We start from the raw sequence: 24,197 nt of genomic DNA on the forward strand, positions 1-24,197 counted from the left end.
ATATCCTTTTCCCTTCTAATACCAGATCTATTGCAAATATCTTCCTTGGGAGTCTGCTTCAATTAATTCAGCTCTCATGTCCTTCCTTAAGTAGATAACTATACCATTTTTCTTCTCTGGAGCAGAAGCTATAAAGTGTTGTCCAAGTCTTGTATTAATCAAGTATTTTTGATCAGTTGATCTAATGTGAGTTTCTTGCAAGCAAATTATGTCATTCTTGAATTGTTTAAGATAGTGATTTATTTCTTCCTTTTCTGTGGGGAATTTAATCCATTAACGTTCCACGTTAGGAACTTAGTTGTCATTTAGCTCCCTGAAGCTTTTTAATAGCCATCTGGACATCCTGGAATTTAATCTTTGGCCTGGCTCCTCCCACTGCTTCTAGACTGATACCTGTAGCTTCTTGATCAGTGGCAGGTGTTTGCTGTAATTGTTGCTTTTTAAATTCTTGGTCCATTCGTCTGGTAATCACATGGGTTTGTCTTTGTTCCTTGGCTCCTTGTACCTCTGAGAGAGAAAGTTGATCCAACTTTGTTGATACTTGTGTGGTTTGCTGTCTATCCTGTCCTTCTTGTTCTCTTTCTCTGGGTCCAGGCGGGGCGGGATGTCCAGCCTTCAATATGTTATTGTAGAACTCTCGAGCCTTCCATACTGAATTAAGACGGTATCTTTGCCCCTGGTAAATGAGTGCTAGTCTGGCTGGTGCATCCAATCTGAACTGTAACTGACAATTTTTGAGCTCTTCAACTAAAAAAGCATAGTCTTTTTTAATCTCAACATTTTAGGTGGTATCTCCTTCAAAACAGTCACCTCCTGACCCCCAATTTGAAGCTTAGTTTTGTAAGACTCTTGCAGTATCATATTCCTCATGTCTCTTGTAGCAAAGTACACCACAATGTCTCGTGGAAATTGCTTTTGTCTGGCAAGCCAGGAGTTAATTCCCACCTGGCCTTCCCATCAATTTATTAAAGGCTTCTGAGAAAATCTGCTTCAAATTATCTTGATTATTTTCACGTAGACCTCTTATTCTTAATGTAAATTCCATTTGTCTATACTGTAACATAATAATTTCATTTTCAGCATCGCCAAATTTTTGTTGAACCACATCCATTTTCGTTGCCAGGTTGATATTAGAATCACTAAGATCTTCTAATCTGTCTTCAATTCCAGACATGTATCCCGATAGGCAATTAAAATATCATCCCTAATCCTCTGGTTGCGAGTCACAAGCTCATCAGACAGTTCTTATAAGCAGCAGATATCTCCTCCTTAATTTTAATTTCCATCGCAGCTGCATGATTTTTTAAGGCTTCAACCAATTCTTTCTGCAAAATTTCTCTGGTCAGGGCTCCCTGCGGAGGTAGGGGGAGTAGTTACTGTAATTTCGCAATGGGAGCAGGCGAGCTACCTGCACTTTTGGAGATGTTAGGAGGGGGAGGGGGAGGAACCTTTTGCCTAGAAGCCATTCCAAGTTTAATCTTCTTCAGTCAATTAGTAAGCCTATGCAAGCCAATTATACAGCAATTGCTGTTTAGTTTGATGATAAATCACTTCCCTTTCTTTAAATGTTCTGAGATCCGTAGAAATATTTTCAAAGTCCGACCCCTGCTATGAAGCTGCTCGGCGCCATTTTGTGTGTCTCTTTAGCAAGTAAATTATCAGAAGGAATTCTTTAAAAATGAAGCTAAGAATTAATACATAACAATTAGGAGTTCACGAGTAGAGGCTCTGCCCATTCTGGAATCAATAAATCAAAACTTTGTTCTGAGGATGAGTGGATGCCTTTGTTCTGCAGATAAAAGCAGAAGAACTTCTTGATGCGGAGAATACTATGCTGTCGGGTGCCCCCCCTTCCTTCCAGATTTACGGTCTGGGAAGGTTAGTTGGAGCACTGCCCAAGCATAATTAACTTGCCTTCTCCTTCTAAGCCCGAAGAAGAGGTAATGAAACTGCCAAACGGCTGATGAATTGCTGTTTAGACACTTTAACGCAGCCAAGATTTGGAGCTGTTAAGAACAACAAGCTCCCACAGCCCCCCCCCCCACCGGAAGTTCCCCTTTTTTAGTGATTTCCACCAAAATTGCCTTTTAATTAGATGTAAAGTTTTTACAAAACCAAAGTGTCATGCTAGTTTGGAATCGTGGCACCTTTCCATTAAGTACAGTCTTTGGCTGGCTGGAACATACAACTTCCATCCCACCCAAGCTAGGTTATCTTTCATTAGTCTTTGTGGCTCAAAAAACATTTGTCGGTGGTTAAAGCTTGTTTAAAAGTTTGGGTGGTATCATTGTCCTCCAGAGTGTTTCTTTTTCCCTGGGATCTGGTGGTTATTCTAGCGGCTAGTTGATTGTCTTGTATCATGGGTTTGATTCCGTTTGGCTTCATACTATTATATTGCGGTTTCCTGGATAGTGCATCTGCCAGGAAATTCTCCCCCCCCCCGGAGGTATCTGAGCGTAAATTCAAACCTTTTAAAGTACTGAGCCCATTGTACTTGTTTTGGAGAGAGTTTCCTTGGGGTCTTTAGGGTTTCTAAATTTTTATGATCCGTCCAGACTTCAAAAGGGATCTTACTCCCCTCTAGGAAATGTCTCCAGGTTAAAAGAGCCCATCGAACTGCATAAGCCTCTTTCTCCCAAATGGGACACCTTTGCTCAGATTCATTCAATTTTTGGGATGTGTAAGTGCATGGTTGTAATTGGTTTTGCTCATTTTTCTGAAGTAAGACGGCTCCTATCATTACATTGCCAGCATCTGCTTGTATGATGAACGGTTTCTCTGTTTCCGGGGCTTTAGGATCGGTTCTGCCAAAAACAGCCTTTTAAGTTTTTCAAATGCTGCTTGGCATTCCATTGTCCAATTCAAAGGCTGCTTCGGTTTCAGGTTTCCCTCCCCCTTCATTTTTAAGAGCTTGGTGATGTGGAGAGCAATTTGGGCGAAAGCGGGGATAAACTGCCAGTAAAAGTTTGCAAATCTCAGGAAGCTTTGCAACTGTTTGTGTGTTCTGGGTGGTTCCAAGTCAAGTACCGATTGCACTTTCAAAGGCATTTCTATGGCCTGGTGTGATATGCTGTATCCCAAGTATTCCAATGCCTATCTGTAGAGGCTCAGTAGCAAATGAAGCTGGATCCCCCCCGCCCCGCTATTGACCCATCTAGTTGGCAAAAAGCTATGGGGCTTTTCAGTTTCCTTACATTAATCCTCAACTTCCTGACCAGGGTTGGGCTGATCAAACAGTGAGTGCACCCCAAGTCCACTAAAGCTGAGATTTTCATCCCCCTCTCCCAGTTGGGGATAAATAGTCTCAGGGGCAAGGTAAGCGGTATAATTGGTTTGCTTACCAGTGAGTCATCCTCTGGTTCACTTCCGGATGAGTATGGTTCTTCTGCTGCGAAGCCAGGGTTTCCTCCTCAAAGAAGGGAGGGGGTGAAAATTCTACAGTCTCCCTGCTCCTCAGGGCCATCTCCTTTCCGCGCTGTCCAGGTTTCGTAGGTTTTTCTCCCAATGGGTGATCTGGTTTTAGCCAGTTCCTGAGAACAATTCTGCAGTTTGGTGCCCCTCTTTTCCACACTTGAAACAGACTAAGGATTCAGAGAAGGTGTCGTTTGCAGTTTTAAAGGTTCTTGTTTTCATTGGGGTGGGGATATCTTCCACATTTGTCCTGCCGGGTACTGATTTCACAACTTTAATGCGGTCATGTGATTTGCGGTCTGCAAGGGAGTCCTCGAACTGTCGTCACAAGGCCATCATGAACTGATCAAAGTCCCACAGTTCTGGTGCATTGGCATCATGTAAAGTCACCATCCATCTGGCGGCAGCTCCTTCCAGAGCTAGGGTGACCACTCGCACTCAGGATCCTTGGGTTCAAAAATCACACCCATATTCTTGCATGTAGGTGAGCATGTACGACACAAAGAATCCTAATATTTTGGGGTTCCCATCAAATTTTACCCCCAGGGAAGGAATTTTTCTTTCTAACTGCAGGTTTTGGGGTTGGTTAGGAGTGGCCCCCACCCCATGTGCCAACTGGGGGGAGGGTTTTCTGGATTCCTAGGTGGTGCTGCTGTGCCATCAGCTTGATCAGCAGGGACCAGAGGGGGGGTTAGTTCCCCTGGTGTCATCCCCATTTGCTGCCCTTTCACCGCTTCTCAGTTGCCAGTCTGGCTCCCCCTGGATGTTGAGATTTTCCAAAATTTCCATCACCAACTAGGTTACATGCGTCTTCAGAGAATCCTCTCTCAGCGAGGCTTCATTTAGTTCCTCCTGGTCAGAGGGGGCTTCTAACTCCAATTTCCACCCTGGTTTTAGGCTACCTCGGGTAAGAGTAACTCCCCTGGTTCTCCCTTCCCAGCCATCTTTCATCCCGATTCCGATTGACCAATGGGGCTTTTTGGGGTCCTCCAAGTTCACCTAGTTCTCTCCGCCATGGTACAAGAAATAGGTTTTTAGTTGTGGGGGATGGGTTTCTATCTCCCTCCAGCAGTCAGTTCCATTGTTCGCTGTTATGTTCAGACATGGTTTGCTGGGTCCCCTCGGTAGAGTAAAATGTTGTCTCTCCTGGTTGACCACTTTGTAGAGAGATGCTGCTTTATCTAATTACTCCTCTCCTAACTTGGGAAAGTAAAGAGTCTTGAAATGGATTATTTCAAAAGGAACCTTTAATCAGGCAGGATGGAAACCATTAGAAGCAAAGCAGCATCTGAAAACCTTTAGGCCATGCAAATGGGATTAAGCTGATAATGACCCCTCCCCTTTGTCCGAATGCAGATTCTGACCAATACACAAGTGTGAAGATGCTTTCTGAACTCTTCTGCCCTGGGAGTCAATAAAGCACATGCTCCCATGGCTATCTCTAGTTAGACATCAAAGTTATATATCCCACATGGCTATCAAAAACTTCCCTCCAGAGATGTTGGGACCTTCAGTCTCCCGGTGACAGGAAACCAGTTGTGAAGTTGTAAAACTCAGTTGTTACAGATGTAGCAAATGATTTAACTCCGAGGCTCCCCTCCTCCCAATTGAATGGCAGTTCACTTTTAGGGATCTGACATGAGAGAGAGGGTGTAGGTAGGTAGGTAGATAGGTAGGTTGGTAGGTAGATGGATAGAGGGGAGAAAGAGAGAAAAATACATAGGTAGGTAGGGAGGAGAATAGTTAGCTAGGTAAGTAGGTAGATAAAGGGGGGGGAGAGAGAGAAATAGACATACAGAGAGAAATACATTAGGTAGGTAGGTAGGAGAGAGAGGGTGTAGGTAGGTAGGTAGAGGGATAGAGAGAGAGAATAGAAAGATTATATATGTGTGTGTGTGTGTGTGTGTGTGTGTTTATTTGTGCTGATAAAAAATAAAGGGAGACTAGTATAGATCTATTTCAAGCTATTTAGCTCTCATCAGCTAGCCATACCCTTACTGGGATTTGAACCTGGGCTATATTACATACTAGGCAGACTTCTTAGCCATTAGGCCACAGGCTCTTATCCGTTATCAGTTACACACACACACATACACACACACACATATATTTAGTGTCACAACCCCTGGTAAGCCCCAATTATGGGAGGAAGCTAACTGCTTCCATCATCTGTCAATCGGCTCGTCACAAGAGTCCATCACAACAGAAACCCAATTTTTTACTGTTGCCTTTGTTAAAACACACATACACACACACACACACACACACACACACAATATAATATATAGAGAAATACAGTAGATAGGTAGGGAGAGAGAGAGTAGGGAGGTTGGTAGGTAGAGTGATAGAGAGAGAAATAGAGAGAGAAATACAGTAGATAGAGAGACAGAGAGTAGGTAAATACTTAGGTAGATAGAGGGGGGGTAGAGAAATACAGTAGGTAAGTAGGTAGAAAGAGATAGTAGGTAGGTAGATGTTTCCAGGTGTATTTATGCATGTGCTGGAGAAGGAAATCGCTGACAATCTGCAGCACGTAAGACTTTAGGTAGGTGTTTCTGCTGGCACAGCATTTGATCAATGTAATTTCATCAATCAGTTAAAGAGCTTTCCAAAAGGAAAAAAAAGTTTTGCACTCTGCAAACCTCCCAAAACTACCAATTTTTCACGAAAATGGGCCAGTTTTTTTAAGGCAGGAATAGCCTTTGGGGGGGGCTTGCAGAGTGCTCGGGGGGGGGGGCAAAAATGAGCAAAAAAGCCTGTTTTGTGAAAACGGGCCCATTTCTGTCAAAAAACTGCATTCATTGCCTTATGGAGGCTTATAGAGTGCTGCTGGGGACTGTGGGGGGGGAAGGCCCACTTTTTGCTCATTTCTGCCCTCCTCAACCCCAGAAGGGTATGGATCGTGATTTGGGTGAAGGGGGTGGGGCTTCAGGAGACAAAAAATGCTGCATTTGGTCTATAGGACACACCCAGATTTCAGCCTCTTTTTTGAGGAAAAAAGGTGTGTCTTACACTCCACAAAATACGGTAGTTGTTAAAAAATTATCTAATTTAATCGGAATTGTTTGAAAAAGATAAAGTAGTTTGGTAATACATTCATTTTATTGTTGAAATTCTGCCAATTAGTGATATCTGTAATTTAGTCCAATTATCCAAGTCTTTTTGTATTTGTCATAGCAATTTATTGTAGTTATCTTCTTTTATTGTAATACATTTTGCCGATAATCATATTCCCAAATATTTAATTTTCTTGGCCTTCAAAATTCCCAGTTTCTCCTCCAGTTCTTCATTTTGTCTTTTGGTTAAATTCTTAGTTAATATTTTAGTTTTCTCTTTATTTATTTTAAGCCCTGCCAATTTACCGAATTGGTTTATGTCTTGTAATAATATTAGTCCAGTTTCTAGGGGTTCCTCTATGATAAATGCTAGATCATCTGCAAAGGCCTGGACTTGTATTCCTGTATTCTAATTTCCATCCCTTTATGTCCTTGTTCTGTTTAATTTGTAACATTAATGTCTCTATTGAGAGGATAAATAACAGGGGGATAGAGGGCATCCCTGTCTTACCCCTATAGTTATACTGAAACCTTCTGTTGCTTCCCCGTTTAGTATTATTTTTGTCCTCTGAGTAGAATATATTGCTTTGATCATCCCAATAAATTTCTCTCCAAAGTTCATTACTGTTAATTGATTTATAAGAAAATCCCAATTCATGTTATCAAATGCTTTTTGTGCATCAATAAATATCAATGCTGCTTGTTTTCCTGAGTGTATGTCATAGTAATCTAATATGTCCATTATCGTTTGTATATTGTTTTGATATAGGCTTTTAACCCTTGCTTAACTCTGCTTGAGTGATCATAAAATGTCTAAAAAGTCAGGCTAGATGAGGCACACAGTTCTTCTGCCTCATAGTAGAGGATGCTTTTTTAGAGGCTTTTTTAAACAGTTAAGCAGAGTCATCCACGGTGAGGCAGCAACTAGCTCAGCCTGACCTCAGCTCTTGACTTTTTCCTTTTACATTTCTTTTCTTTTCATGATAGTGGTGACGCTGTGCCTCACTTGCCTCACCTGATTGCACATCACTGTCTCATACCATGATCTCAGTAGAATGTTTTGATATTAAAAATCTGTAAACTATTTGGCTAGTTATTGATTCTTAAGGACACAGTTCTCATTTAGAAGAGCCAAGGTGGCCAAGGTGGCGCAGTGGTTAAATGCAGCACTGCAGGCTACTGCTAGATCAGCAGGTCAGCGGTTCAAATCTCACCGGCTCAGGGTTGACTCAGCCTTCCATCCTTCCGAGGTGGGTAAAATGAGGACCCAGATTGTTGGGGGCAATATGCTGACTCTCTGTAAACCGCTTAGAGAGGCCTGAAAGGCCTATGAAGCGGTATAAGTCTACTGCTATTGCTATTGCTATTTATACCTTCGTTTTATATCATAATATTGGAGCCCTTTTTGCTTTCAAATTCAGATTTCATCTTCCATTTTGAATATATTTTCTGTTTGGTAACTTGCTTTGAACTGATATTGAGAATCCACTTTGTGGGATGCTGCATCCTTGTATTTCTCGCCTGCTACATGGCTTCAATCTGAAAATCAGTAGGATTCTTCTGAGGGAATACACATAAGCATTCCATATCATAATGTTCCACAGGAGGCTCTCCTGAAGCTTGCTGTGGCAATGGGATGACCAGTCTTTCTAAATAAGTTCAAAGCTTTTTGGTTTCTGTGTTGTAAGGGAAATATCTGAGAACAGAAGTGTTGCAATAATTCTGCTTTACTATTGCAAAATGTGCAATATTGCAAAATTCTCACAAGAAATTGGTGCTTAGTATGGGAACACATACATTAATAGAACTACACCACACATACAACAGAGGGGAGAAATTGTGACATGTGAAACAGCATCATGAAACAAACAGAAGGTGTAATCACTGTCTAGATATCCAAGTCTTATAAATTGCTACTTTTTCTTAATGAACCATACATTTCCATCCCATATCAAATCTTTATCTCCTTTTAAAATTTCACTGAATTTCAGAATTAATTTTCTATATGGCATTGTTGAAGGAATGCCAACCAAGAATAGTAAATTCTATTTTGGTGTATGAAATTAAGTGGCACTGTTTATAGTAGAGGTGGGTTCCTACCAGTTCGCACCTATTTGGTAGAACCAGTTCGTCAAATCTACCGAACTGGTTAGAAGAGATTCCACCAGTGGACTCGGAAAGCAGGCCACACCTACAGAAGAGGTTCTAAAAAATTTGAAACCCACCACTGGTTTATAGATACTAGTAATAGAATTTATAGAATATTAATGCAATTATGCCAAATAGCCTTGACTCTTCCATACACAAGATGACCTGAATGAGAGCATCTCCAACACTGCAGCTCTCAAGTAGATTTCCAACAAGAAATCTCAGAAGGCTATTGTATTGGGCTGGGATCATCCCTTCCCTTTGTTATAGAAATGCACTGCCCCCTTGAGTCGGTAAACCTTATAAGCATTTGCAGGTATTTTAACTATTATGGTTTGATTTTGGTCAGATTCAGTCTTTATTTACACAACATCCTCTCTTTTGCTTTACTTTGCTTTAATAATGAATCTACTTTTGACAAAAGAGACTCTATTGGCCAGATATTTTTCAGATATAAGGTAATTTTGTAAGGATTAATGTTTATGACTTGAAATCATCTCTTCCACATGCACTTTTGTTTTATCATTTTGTCAAATGAAAGGCATCTGAGAATTTAAAAGTGCTCATATTTTATACGGTAGAAAAAACATTTCTTAGCTTCTTCAGTAATGTTCCTGCATTTTGTTCCTATCAGCTGTTTGAATTTTAGGCCCTAACATTTCAGTTGTTTCATGAATGTTGATTTGCCATTTAATCCTTACTCCTAGCTTTGTTCAAAGTTTCTGGTTCACCTGTTTTTTGTGGTCCATTCTGAGCATCCATAACTGTGAGAGATGGTTACAGGAAAAATGGCCAGAATATTATTTCTGGTACCTGGACAATGGTGGACCACAAGCTCATCTCCTTCACTTCTTTTCCTCAAAGCATATGAATTGAAGTCACATTAGGAGACTTCCTTTCACCACTATGTATCACTGGTTACTGTGGAGTGGGGACAGTCTTCTCAGCATTCTTAACAGTAGCCATGCTACTGAAAGTTCTATTTCAGCATTGCACAAAAGGCTAAAGTCAGCTGTGTCTTTAGGATCTTCACTGCTTAAATTAGAATGAAATAACAATGTCATGACAAAGCAGAGGAACTCTGACCTTTTAGGGTTCTGTATGATGTTGCAGAGCATAGATAAAAAGGACAGGATGTACAATGTAGTGCTACAATGCTCCTTTCAACATTCTAACCTCCTCCTTGCTGTATCCTGCAGATAGCACTGACCACACTTGACAGAGTTCAGTAACAATGACATCAGAAGACATACAGTACAGCTGCTTAGAATTAATAGGATCACTGAGCCATTAAGCAGTTGCTATCAGCTTTGTGACAAAACAGATTTACAATCAGATGTCCTCATTTAAAAGCAATTCCAATTTTAGCCAGAATAACATGACTGATGAAGTAGGCCACTGTCTAAACCTTTCTTTCTGGGCAATTTTCAGGATCTATATTTTTTGCTGAATATGCTATGAAATAATTGCTTTCAAGGAATGCACATACTTCTATTTCTTTGTCTATTTAGTTATGTACTATCTGCCTATTTTCTTTCATGAAGGGGGCTTAAGCCAGATGAAAAGTTCAGAAAATGATTTACATAAGGTTTTATTAATCACTGCAAATGCATAAATTAAAAATAACAGTACACTATCCATCACGTTAGTAGAACAATCTCCCATTATGATATGTTTTTTAAAGATGTAGCTATTTTAATTTGCAGCTGTTATTAATATACTGAATTTTTATGGAAAAAACTCTACATCTCTAATTATCTGAACAAATGTCTTTTTTTTAAAAAGCAATGTTTCCCCTGTTCCCTTTTATTTAAATTTTCATGAGATCAGCTATCTTAAACACATACATTTACTTTTTTATATGCAACATTTTGGATTAATGATTTGCAGAAATGTTTGCAGACTATTGTCAAAAGATTCACTATGATGGCTGCAACAAGATGATTGAACTTCCACCTTTTTTTGCAGGAATCTCATGCACACCAAACACGATAAATTGATAGAATTTCTAACTTACTGCTGCAGCCACTATCTTATTTTTAAATACACCATGCAGACATCCCTGCATAATTGACAAACAAGTGTATGCATCTCTGTGTGTGTGAGAGAGAGAAAGAGAGAGTGTGTGTAATTTTTGAATGGAGAAAGATGTGTCCTAATAGACTGTATCAGGCTGTCATATGGGTGAATCCCTAACAATCACTATTTTAAAATATAAATATGTCTTTAATTTTTTAAAAGATGTTTCAGATTGAATATGGGAGTTTATGGGCTCTTCTGTTGCTCTATTTGCATCCAAACACATACTGTATTATTTTTAATTGTAGATTTCACATTGCTCATTTTCAATTGTACAGTACTTTGGAAACCTATTGCTGTAACTACTTCCAAACAACAGGGGGTGCAATAAGATTAATAACAATAAAACAAAGTCTGAATTTTTTGAACAATCCATAGTAACATTTGTATGTGCTACTTTAAGAACATAAAACTGATTTCATATGGGCAGGGAGGCTTCATTATAGTGAACAGAACATGGTAAAGAGTGCTGTGGCGGGATTGTGGTAGTGGCAGTATCAGAATGGTGCAACAATTGTGTAAGTAAAGTGCAGAACTTTGGTTGCATAGTTGCCATTGCCATTTGATTTTTTTGACACACACACACACACACACACACACACACTCACTCACTCACTCACACAGAGGAAATCCATGAAGCTGCACCACTTTTCAAATGTTGCTTCATTAGCATGATTGAGATCAATGTATTAGACCAGGGATGTCAAACTCATGGTCCATGGGTTAGATGTGTCACATCTGGCCCCGTCCCGTCCTGGTTTAGCGAAGGGGAGAAAGTCTCAATACGTCATGTGGCAATGCCATGAAGATGCCATGACGATGCGAGTTTGACACCCCTGTGTTAGACAGTAAATTAATAAGGTAGTTCTCATCCAGCAATTAGTTTTTCTAAAATATTACTTTTAATTTCAGGTCCATTTTTTAGATTCTTTTAAAAGTGTAACATCAAACTAAAGGATATATTTAGGAATGGTAAAGGGCTGGTAAAAGATGTTACTGTTGCTATGTCCCTTTTATGTTAATTTTAGTTAGCTTCAGAATTTATTATAGTAATAGCACTTATATCGCTTCATAGTGCTTTACAGCCCTCTCTAAGCATTTTACGAGTCACATATTGCCCACAACAACCTGGGTCTTCAAATTACCAAACTCAGAAGGATGGAAGGCTGAGTCAACCTTGAGCCTGGTGAGGTTTGAATTGCCAAATTGCAGTCAGTCGGCTGTCACCAAAAGTAGCCTGCAGTACCACTGCAGGCTACTAACCACTGTGTCACTATGGTTCATCATCATCATCATCATCATCATCATCATCATTATCATCATCATCATCATTATTATTATACAATTGTATCACAGCGGCCAGTTGTTTCGCCGGATTTGGCATTGGTTACTAGTCGGGCCCCACCCAGGGGCCTAGGACGTCGTAACGTATTTTCGTAATATGCGTGCAGATCCAAGCAGTGCGGCTTTTTGCATTTGACTGATGGTGATTTTGTCAATTTTTAACTGTTTTAAATGTAATTCCAGTGCTTTTGGAATAGCACACAATTACCACTAGAATTATCACTGCTGGTTTGTGCCATAGTCATTGAATTTCGATTTTTAAGTCCTGGTATCTTGCGATTTTTTCATGTTCCTTCTCGGCGACCCTGTTATCACCTGGTATTGCAATGTCTATGATTGTGACCTTATTTTTCTCAACCAGTGTGATGTCTGGTGTATTATGCGCCAGTATTTTGTCGGTTTGTATACGGAAATCCCACAAGATCTTGACCATCTGATTTTTGGTGACTTTTTCAGGCTGATGTTCCCACCAGTTTGTTGCTGTTTTAATATTATAATTTTTGCACAAATTCCAATGGATCATTTGTGCTACTGAATTGTGCCGCAATTTATAATCAGTCTGCGCGATTTTTTTACAGCAGCTGAGTATGTGATCAACAGTTTCATCAGCTTCTTTGCAAAGTCTGCATTTGGCATCATCAGAGGATTTTCGATTTTGGCCTTAATGGCATTTGTGCGGATAGCTTGTTCTTGCGCAGCCAGGATTAGTGACTCTGTTTCTTTCTTAATGTACCTGTTGTTAACCATAACCAAGTTTGTTCACTGTCCACTTTATCTTTTATTTTTTCCAGAAATTGGCCATGCAGTGCTTTGTTCTGCCAACTCTCCATTCTTGATTTTATCACATCTTTTCTGTATTCTGTTTCGTCTGTTGGGCCTTCAGTAGATTTTTGTTCTTTACTTCGATTAATAGATGTTCTTGACTTTCTTTTAAATAATCAGCCAGTGCATGTTTTTCTTCTTCAACTGTTTGCTTCACTTGTAATAATCCTCTGCCACCTGATTTTCGGGGCAGATATAGTCTATCAGTATCACCACGTGGATGTAAACTGTAGTGCATTGTCATTAGTTTCCCGGTTTTTCGGTCCAAAAGGTCCAAATCAGCTTGTGTCCAGTTAACTATACCAGCTGTGTATCTTATAACTGATATTGCCCAGGTATTTATGGCCTTGATTGTATTTCCACCATTCAATTTAGATTTCAAAATTTTCCTAACTCTGTTGGTGTACTCTCGCCTGACAATAGTTTTTACTTCTCCATGCTTGATGTTATCCAACTGCAGAATGCCTAAGTATTTGTAGGCTTCATTTTCTTTGCATTAATTAATTGGCCATTGGGCATTTCAATTCCCTCACATGCAGTGATTTTGCCCTTTTTATGGATACAGTGGCGCATTTTTCCATGCCAAACTGCATTGAAATATCGGTGCTGAATACTCGGACTGTGTTTGTCAATGATTGGATTTCTATTTCTGACTTTCCATAGAGTTTTAAATCATCCATATATAGTAAATGCGAAATTTTTTCAGCTTCTTTGGCTGTTTGGTAGCCTAATTTCATTTTTTTAAAGATTACTGATAGTGGGATCATTGAGATGATGAAGAGAAGAGGTGAAAGTGAATCACCCTGGAAAATTCCTCGCTTGATATTAACCATTCCGTAGATCTCATTCCCTACCGCCAACTCAGTTCTCCATTGTTTCATCGCCTTTTCAGTAAAGGATGTAATATTTTTGCTAATGCCAGTTGTTTCTAAGCATTTTATGATCCCACTATGTGGCAGTGAGTCAAATGCCTTTTTGTAATCAATCCAGACCATATTCAAGTTCGTTTTTCTGTTCTTACAATTTTCTAATATCATTTTATCAATTAGAAGCTGATCTTTTGTGCCCCTGCTCCTTCTTTTGTTGCCTTTTTGCTCTACTGGCAAGATGTTGTTTGTTTCCAAATAATCATGTTATCTGCAATAATGCCTGTGAGTAATTTGAAGGTTGTTGGCAAGCATGTTATTGGTCTGTAGTTTTCAGGTGTTGTTCCTTTAGTTGCAACTTTCTGAATCAAGTATGTTTTTCCAGTTGTCAACCATTCATCAATTTGGCCCTTTTGTAAAATTTCATTCAGTTGCCTGGCCAATATTGCATGTAAATGGTCAGATATTGAGCCAGAAACCATGTAATTGGTCCTTTCCAGGTGATGTCCAATTCTTTACCTTTTTAACTCGATTTTTGACCATCTCAGTTGTTATTTCTAATACTTGCATTTGTTTGTTGCCAATGCTTTTCTCAAAGTCATGTATCCACTTTGCTTCCTTGTTGTAGTCCTTTGCATTTCCCACAATTCTTTCCAGAATTCAACTGTGGCCTGTTTTTCTGGTTTTTCACTTTTGGTGTCACCATTCATATTAAGACTTTGATAAAAATGCCGTTGGTCTGATCGAAATTTCTGATTTTGTTTATATGGATGATTCGTGTCTCATATCTTTCAATTTTTCTAGCTGTTGCTGTTATCTGCTGTTTTACAATCTCTACAGCTTCATTGATGTTTCTTGTATCCAATCTATATCTTCTGATTAGCCGATCTATGATTTGTTGTTTTTAAGCCGTTGCTCATGCATGTTCTTTAAGTTACTAGCATCTGCCCTTAATTTTTATTTTTTGTTCTAAACGGATTTTCCACTTGGCTTTGATGCTTTTTCTGTTGTGTGACTAGGTACTTTAATTTTAATGCCTAGTTCATTAGTGACTATTACAGCTGCGCTGTACATTAACTGGTTTGTTTCCAAGATGGATCCCGGTTCAATTGTTGAAAACACTGCATTAACCATTTTCATGATAGGGGCCAAAATTTTCTTAGGCACAGTTTTTAGTGATGGTAAACGTTGTCTTTCCTCATTAAGCAGAAAATGCTCCATGATCTTATCCTTCAATTCTTTTGTTTTTGAGTTAGTTCATCAGTTGGTTCAGTGATAACTGGTTCTAGTGGTGGTGATGTTATTTCCTCCCCGAGAGCTTCTTCTGGGAGTTCTACTATAATGTCTTTAGTTGTGTCTTGAATATCAGTTATTTCCGCTTGTGACATGTTTTGGGGTTTTGCAATTTGCCTGAATTTCCTCATGTTCAACTTCACTAAACACTTTATTCTATATAATAAATCGCCTTTGATCTGCTAGTCGTTGTTCACTAACATTTGAATCTGGATATTGTTGTTTCCATAATTCATACATTCGCTTTAAATAGCCTCTCTTTTCTGGCTCTGAGTTGTAGTAACAGGCCATCATGGCACGGTTTTCATCTGCACTATATTTTGTCATTTTGTTGGCTGGTCCACTTGTAGCCCACTTGTCGATGGATGTCCAGGGACCCAACATCCGCCGTGGCCCTTGTTAACCTGCGCAACGACCGATGCGGTATGGAATTCTTATTTGTTTTTTTCACCATATTGTATGGGTTGGCGGGGTTTTTTTTACGGGACCAGATGCCAACCTGACCCCAACCCTCCTCCTTTCTCATCCGGGCTTGGGACCGGCAACAGCGGAGTTATTATTATTATTACTATTATTATATTATATTATTATTATTATTATATTATTATTATTATTATTATACAATTGTATCATAGCGGCCAGTTGTTTCGCCGGATTTGGCATTGGTTACTAGTCGGGCCCCACCAGGGGCCTAGGACGTCGTAACGTATTTTCGTAATATGCGTGCAGGTCCAAGCAGTGCGTTTTGCATTTGACTGATGGTGATTTTGTCAATTTTTAACTGTTTTAAATGTAATTCCAGTGCTTTGGGAATAGCACCCAGTGTGCCAATTACCACTGGAATTACCACTGCTGCTTTGTGCCATAGTCATTGAATTTTGATTTTTAAGTCCTGGTATTTTGCAATTTTTTCATGTTCCTTCTCGGCGACCCTGTTATCACCTGGTATTGCAATGTCTATGATTGTGACCTTATTTTTCTCAACCATTGTGATGTCTGGTGTATATGCGCCAGTATTTGTCGGTTTGTATACGGAAATTCCACAAGATCTTGACCATCTGATTTTTGGTGACTTTTTCAGGCTGATGTTCCCACCAGTTTGTTGCTTTTTTAATATTATAATTTTTGCACAAATTCCAATGGATCATTTGTGCTACTGAATTGTGCCGAAATTTATAATCAGTCTGCGCGATTTTTTTACAGCAGCTGAGTATGTGATCAACAGTTTCATCAGCTTCTTTGCAAAGTCTGCATTTGGCATCATCAGAGGATTTTTCGATTTTGGCCTTAATGGCATTTGTGCGGGTAGCTTGTTCTTGCGCAGCCAGGATTAGTGACTCTGTTTCTTTCTTTAATGTACCTGTTGTTAACCATAACCAAGTTTGTTCACTGTCCACTTTATCTTTTATTTTTTCCAGAAATTGGCCATGCAGTGCTTTGTTCTGCCAACTTTCCATTCTTGATCTTATCACATCTGTTCTGTATTCTTGTTTCGTCTGTTGGGCCTTCAGTAGATTTTTGTTCTTTACTTCGATTAATAGATGTTCTTGACTTTCTTCACTTGTAATAATCCTCTGCCACCTGATTTTCAGGGCAGGTATAATCTATCAGTATCACCACGTGGATGTAAACTGTAGTGCATTTAGTTTCTTGGTTTTTCGGTCCAAAATGTCCAAATCAGCTTGTTTCCAGTTAACTATACCAGCTGTGTATCTTATAACTGGTATTGCCCAGGTTTATGGCCTTGATTGTATTTCCACCATTCAATTTAGATTTCAAAATTTTCCTAACTCTGTTGGTGTATTGTCGCCTGACAATAGTTTTTACTTCTCCATGCTTGATGTTATCCAACTGCAGAATGCCTAAGTATTTGTAGGCTTCATTTTCTTTGCATTTAATTAGTTGGCCATTGGGCATTTCAATTCCCTCACATGCAGTGATTTTGCCTCTTTTTATGGATACAGTGGCGCATTTTTCCATGCCAAACTGCATTGAAATATCGGTGCGGAATACTCTGACTCTGTTTGTCAATGATTGGATTTCTCTTTCTGACTTTCCATAGAGTTTCAAATCATCCATATATATTAAATGCGAATTTTTTTCAGCTTCTTTGGTTGTTTGGTAGCCTAATTTCATTTTTTTTTAAGATTACTGATAGTGGGATCATTGCGATGATGAAGAGAAGAGGTGAAAGTGAATCACCCTGGAAAATTCCTCGCTTGATATTAACCATTCCGTAGATCTCATTCCCTACTGCCAACTCAGTTCTCCGTTGTTTCTCAATAATTGTTTCTCCATTATTATTATTATATTATTATTATTATTATTATATTATAAACAATTGTATCACAGCGGCCAGTTGTTTCACCGGATTTGGCATTGGTTACTAGTCGGGCCCCACCCAGGGGCCTAGGACGTTGTAACGTATTTTCGTAATATGCGTGCAGATCCAAGCAGTGCGGCTTTTTGTATTTGACTGATGGTGATTTTGTCAATTTTTAACTGTTTTAAATGTAATTCCAGTGCTTTTGGAATAGCACCCAATGTGCCAATTACCACTGGAATTACCACTGCTGGTTTGTGCCATAGTCGTTGAATTTCAATTTTTAAGTCCTGGTATTTTGCGATTTTTTCATGTTCCTTCTCGGCGACCCTGCTATCACCTGGTATTGCGATGTCTATGATTGTGACCTTATTTTTCTCAACCAGTGTGATGTCTGGTGTATTATGCGCCAGTATTTTGTCTGTTTGTATACGGAAATCCCACAAGATCTTGACCATCTGATTTTCGGTGACTTTTTCAGGCTGATGTTCCCACCAGTTTGTTGCTGTTTTAATATTATAATTTTTGCACAGATTCCAGTGGATCATTTGTGCTACTGAATTGTGCCGCAATTTATAATCAGTCTGCGCAATTTTTTTACAGCAGCTGAGGATGTGATCAACAGTTTCATCATCTTTGCAAAGTCTGCATTTGGCATCATCAGAGGATTTTTCGATTTTGGCCTTAATGGCATTTGTGCGGATAGCTTGTTCTTGCGCAGACAGGATTAGTGACTCTGTTTCTTTCTTTAATGTACCTGTTGTTAACCATAACCAAGTTTGTTCACTGTCCACTTTATCTTTTATTTTTTCCAGAAATTGGCCATGCAGTGCTTTGTTCTGCCAACTCTCCATTCTTGATTTTATCACTTCTTTTCTATATCTTGTTTTGTCTGTTGGGCCTTCAGTAGATTTTTGTTCTTTACTTCGATTAATAAATGTTCTTGACTTTCTTTAAATAATCAGCCAGTGCATGTTTTCTTCTTCAACTGTTTGCTTCACTTGTAATAATCCTCTGCCACCTGATTTTCGGGGCAGATACAGTCTATCAGTATCACCACGTGGATGTAAACTGTAGTGCATTGTCATTAGTTTCCTGGTTTTTCGGTCCAAAAGGTCCAAATCAGCTTGTGTCCAGTTAACTATACCAGCTGTGTATCTTATAACTGGTATTGCCCAGGTATTTATGGCCTTGATTGTATTTCCGCCATTCAATTTAGATTTCAAAATTTTCCTAACTCTGTTGGTGTACTCTCGCCTGACAGTAGTTTTTACTTCTCCATGTTTGATGTTATCCAACTGCAGAATGCCTAAGTATTTGTAGGCTTCATTTTCTTTGCATTTAATTAGTTGGCCATTGGGCATTTCAATTCCCTCACATGCAGTGATTTTGCCCCTTTTTATGGATACAGTGGCGCATTTTTCCATGCCAAACTGCATTGAAATATCGGTGCTGAATACTCGAACTGTGTTTGTCAATGATTGGATTTCTATTTCTGACTTTCCATAGAGTTTCAAATCATCCATATATAGTAAATGCGAAATTTTTTCAGCTTCTTTGGCTGTTTGGTAGCCTAATTTCATTTTTTTTAAAATTACTGATAGTGGGATCATTGCGATGATGAAGAGAAGAGGTGAAAGTGAATCACCCTGGAAAATTCCTCGCTTGATATTAACCATTCCGTAGATCTCATTCCCTACTGCCAACTCAGTTCTCCATTGTTTCATCGCCTTTTCAGTAAAGGATGTAATATTTTTGCTAATGCCAGTTGTTTCTAAGCATTTTATGATCCAACTATGTGGCAGTGAGTCAAATGCCTTTTTGTAATCAATCCAGACCATATTCAAGTTCGTTTTTCTGTTCTTACAATTTTCTAATATCATTTTATCAATTAGAAGCTGATCTTTTGTGCCCCTGCTCCTTCTTTTGTTGCCTTTTTGCTCTACTGGCAAGATGTTGTTTGTTTCCAAATAATCCATCATGTTATCTGCAATAATGCCTGTGAGTAATTTGAAGGTTGTTGGTAAGCATGTTATTAGTCTGTAGTTTTCAGGTGTTGTTCCTTTAGTTGCATCTTTCTGAATCAAGTATGTTTTTCCAGTTGTCAACCATTCATCAATTTGGCCCTTTTGTAAAATTTCATTCAGTTGCTTGGCCAATATTGCATGTAAACTGGTCAGATATTTGAGCCAGAAACCATGTAATTGGTCCTTTCCAGGTGATGTCCAATTCTTTACCTTTTTACTCGATTTTTGACCATCTCAGTTGTTATTTCTAATACTTGCATTTGTTTGTTGCCAATGCTTTTCTCAAAGTCATGTATCCACTTTGCTTCCTTGTTGTAGTCCTTTGCATTTTCCCACAATTCTTTCCAGAATTCAACTGTGGCCTGTTTTTCTGGTTTTTCACTTTTGGTGTCACCATTCACATTAAGACTTTGATAAAAACGCCGTTGGTCTGATCGAAATTGCTGATTTTGTTTATATTGGATGATTCGTGTCTCATATCTTTCAATTTTTCTAGCTGTTGCTGTTATCTGCTGTTTTACAATCTCTACAGCATTGATGTTTCTTGTATCCAATCTATATCTTTGATTAGCCGATCTATGATTTTGTTGTTTTTAAGCCGTTGCTCATGCATGTTCTTTAAGTTACTAGCATCTGCTCTTAATTTTTTGATTTTTTATTATTATTATTATTATTATTATATTATTATTATTATTATTATTAATTATTATTATTGTTATTGTCATTGTCATTAATAATAATAATAATAATAATAATAATAATAATAATAATTTCCAATGTTTTTTCCATCTTTTTCCTTTTCTCACTTAAATTCATTACTGAGGATAAAAGAAGGGACAGATATATGAGAAGGCCATAGATAAGATAACTTTATTGTCATTTTTTTCTGTTGGTACTCTGGCACACATTAAAAATGAAATTCCATTGCCTGCTCTCAAAAGTGTACACATACATAACACACATATAGACATGTTATATCAGGGGTGGGTTCCTGCCAGTTCTAACCTCTTCTATAGAACATGTTTCACAAATCTACAGTGCCGTTTAGAACCAGTTCTAGCTCCCTCCCCCTGTCCGTCCGCATCATCAAGATGAAGAGCAAGAGGAGGAATTCTGGGAGTTGAAGTCCACAAGTCTTAAAGCTGTCAGGTTTGAACACCCCTGGATTTTTTTTCCCTGAAGGGTTAGGGGTGCAAGGGACTTGTAACTTGACAGCTTTAAGACTTGCATGCTTTAAATGCCAGAGTTTCTGAGCCAACATTTTGGTTGTTAAGCAAGAGCGTTGTTAAATGAGTTTCACCACATTTTACAAGTTGGCCACACCCACCCAGCCACATGGCTGGCAAGCCACTCCACCCAGTCACATGGCCATCAAGCCACTCCCACAAAGCAGGCCACACCTACAGAAGAGGTTCTAAAAAATTTTGAAACCCACCACTGTGATATGCATACATATGTACATACCTATATTCTAACATATAAATACATATAAATATTAATCACTGTCCATTGTGAATACATAGCAGAAAGAGGAAGCTTGAGAATTCGTAAGGTTGAAAATTTATGGAACAAAACTAACTGAAACTGGTTGTTCTGCTTTGGATACCACAAGAGTAACAAGAAAACTGGCTGTGAAGAAGATGTGTAGAGTCCCAGACAATCCTGTAGCCCTGCTCAAGCAACGCTTATGTCCTTTATAGCTTGATGAATAAACCATACTTTGCAACATGTGAACTCTATATCTGCAATTTAATTAAATATTGTTTTTAAAAAGGTTACATGAAATTGGTGAGCCCCAAGGGAACTGTTTAGTAACAGTTGACACAGCTTCCTATATAACTCAAATGAGAAGTTCTGAAGTCCTAGTTATTGTCTATAGTCATGTCTATAGGCTCCAAATAAATACAATTGTAATGCTCTTATGGAAGAAAACCTGACCTGTTTTTAAAGCAGGAAAGCACTAATCCTGTGCTTCATAGAAAACTGATTTAAATTACCGTGTTTTTCAGAGTATAAGACACACCAGAATATAAAATGCACTGGAATATAAGATGTACCAAGCTTTTGAAGAGGCAATTTTTTTTAAAAAGTAGGTAGGTAGATAGAGGGAGAGAGAGGGAGAGAATAGAGAGAGAGAGAAATACAGTAGATAGGTAGGTGTTTCTGCTGGCACAGCATTTGATCAATGTAATTCTCATCAATCAGTGAAAGAGCTTTCCAAAAGGGGAAGAAAAAGTTTTTGCACTCTGCAAATCTCCCCAAAACGGCCCATTTTTCACAAAAATGGGCCCATTTTTTAAAAAAAGGCATGAATAGCTGTGGGGAGGCTTGCAGAGTGCTCCTGGGGAGGGTGGGGGGCAAAAATGGTCCATTTTTTGCTCATTTCTGCATTCCCTAGCCCCCAGAAGTTCTCTGAAAATCTCCATAAGGGTATGCATGACCATTTTGGTGAAGGGGTGAGCTTCAGGAGGCAAAAAATACTGTATTCGGTGTATAAGACGCACCCAGATTTTCAGCCTCTTTTTGAAGAAAAAAGATGCATCTTATACTTGGAAAAATATGATAGTAAAGAGAGTTGAGTTCCTACAAATGTGTGCTGGTAATTCAATTATCACTGGGAGTATTGCAAGTTTTTAGTTGCGTCTGTCAAAAAATGATTTTTTTTTTGTGAAAGTCCTTTTGACTTGTTATGACTTTAATTATGGGTAACAGCAGTTTGCCTACTCTGGGATGTCCAGTTCTAGATGCTGCCAGTTACAAAAGCAGAACTGGGTTTATTACCCACACTGTAATTCCATTGCAGCCCTAATTGTGGATTGAGCTTGTTCATTACGATTGCTCCCACTCATTTCATACGATATCCCAAACATAAATTTAGTGCTTGTTCAGATAGTCCTCAATTTGTGACCACAACAGAGCCCAAATTTCTGTTGTTAAGTGAGATATTTGTTAAGTGAGGTTTGCCTCATTTTAACATTTTCTGCCACAGTTATTAAGTGAATCACTGCAGTTGATAAGTTAGTAACCTGGTTGTTAAGAGAATCTGGTTTCCCCATCGACTTTGTTTGTCACAAAGTCACAAAAGGGGGTCATATGACCTTGGGGCACAGCAGTCATCATACATATGAACCACTTGCCAAGTATCTGAATTTTGATCACATGATCATGGGATGCTGGAAAGGTCATAACTGAAAAACAATCTTGTCACTTTTTTCAATGTTATTGTAACTTTGAATGGTCACTAAATGAACTATTGTAAATTGAGGACTGCCTGTATTCAGATAGTCAGATAACTTGTGTGACTGAACACATTATTCCAAGTATCTGCTTATATTCATACAATACTGCTCCAGCCCACCCCCCTCATCAATTGACTATTGTTTTATTACCAGCAAATAATAGTGTGGAGGAAGAAAAAATGAAGCCAGTGCTGCTTACCTTGGGGTTTTTTGTATTAAAAAGGTGAGGGCAGCAACCAGATGCTGTCCTCATTACTAGGGTAGAAAGGGCTTGGCAATCAAAGCAACAAATTATATGCTAGCATATTTTTTGCTGGCTCAAGAACTGAGGGTTTAGCAGTTCAACATTGCTATCTGGTTTTACAGTTTTAACTATACAGGTAGTCCTTGACTTACAAACTTCATTTTAAAAAGTGACTTATGACCGTTATTCAATGACTGTTGCAACATCCCCATGGTCACATGATTAAAATTTGAATGCTTGGCAACTGACTCATATTTATAACAGTTACAATGTCCTGGGGTCATGTGATCCCCTTTTATGACCTTCTGGCAAGCAAAGTAAAAAATTGAGAACAATTAACCAGAGGAATAAGTTTTGTTTAGAAATTGTGGGCGTTCCAGCATTGGAGGTTTTTAAGAAGAAACTAGACAGCCACTTAGCTGAAACAACATCGGTTCTCCTGTTTGAACAGGGGACTGAACTAAAAGACCTCCAAGGTCCTCTCCAGCTCTATTCTATTCTATTCCTACTGTACTCTATTCTATTCAAATCAATGGGGAAGCCCGATTCACTTAACAACCCTGTTACTAATTTAATAACTGCAGTGATTCACTTAACAACTATGATCTTAGTTTCTGACTTGCCAATTTCATCTTTTCCATTTTTAAATGTTTAATTGTCACCATCTGATGGCAAATACTTTTTTGTGTAGTAAACACCAGCCTGCACTTATCATATGCAGACTGTGAGCTGCATGTTAGAAAGGCTCAGTCAATAAGATAAATATTCACTTTGTCAAATAGATATAAAATGAAAGCCTGCATACCTCTTACTTTTCTGGAAATAGGAAGATGTTGAGTCCTTTCAAAATCCATCAGAACTGAAGAAACTATGGATAGAGTGGGGAGAATGGAAAAGGGGACAGGAATTTTCCAGAAACCAATACATATTTCTATTTAAATAACAGTGATATTTATTTACTACCATAATTTTAGATTTTATACTGATTTCTAGCATAGACATTGGTTTCAACATAAAAAATAGATTTTTTTCTGATTTTTTTTTCAGTTTCTTAATTGTGTCATCCTCCCTCCCTTTCCAATTCTCTATTCCTTATTGCAACTTTAATACACTTATTTTATTAGCATCTTCAGTACCGTATATACTCGAGTATAGGCCGACCCGAATATAAGCCGAGGCACCTAATTTTACCGCAAAAAACTGGAAAAGTTATTGACTCGAGTATAAGCCTAGGGTGGGAAATGCAGCAGCTACCGGTAAATTTCAAAAATAAAAATAGATACCAATAATGTTTTTGAATATTTATTTCAAAGAAAAACAGTAAACTAGCGGTGTATTCAATGAA

This window comes from Thamnophis elegans, chromosome Z (assembly GCF_009769535.1).
Source record: "Thamnophis elegans isolate rThaEle1 chromosome Z, rThaEle1.pri, whole genome shotgun sequence".
In the NCBI taxonomy this organism is placed as follows: domain Eukaryota; kingdom Metazoa; phylum Chordata; class Lepidosauria; order Squamata; family Colubridae; genus Thamnophis; species Thamnophis elegans.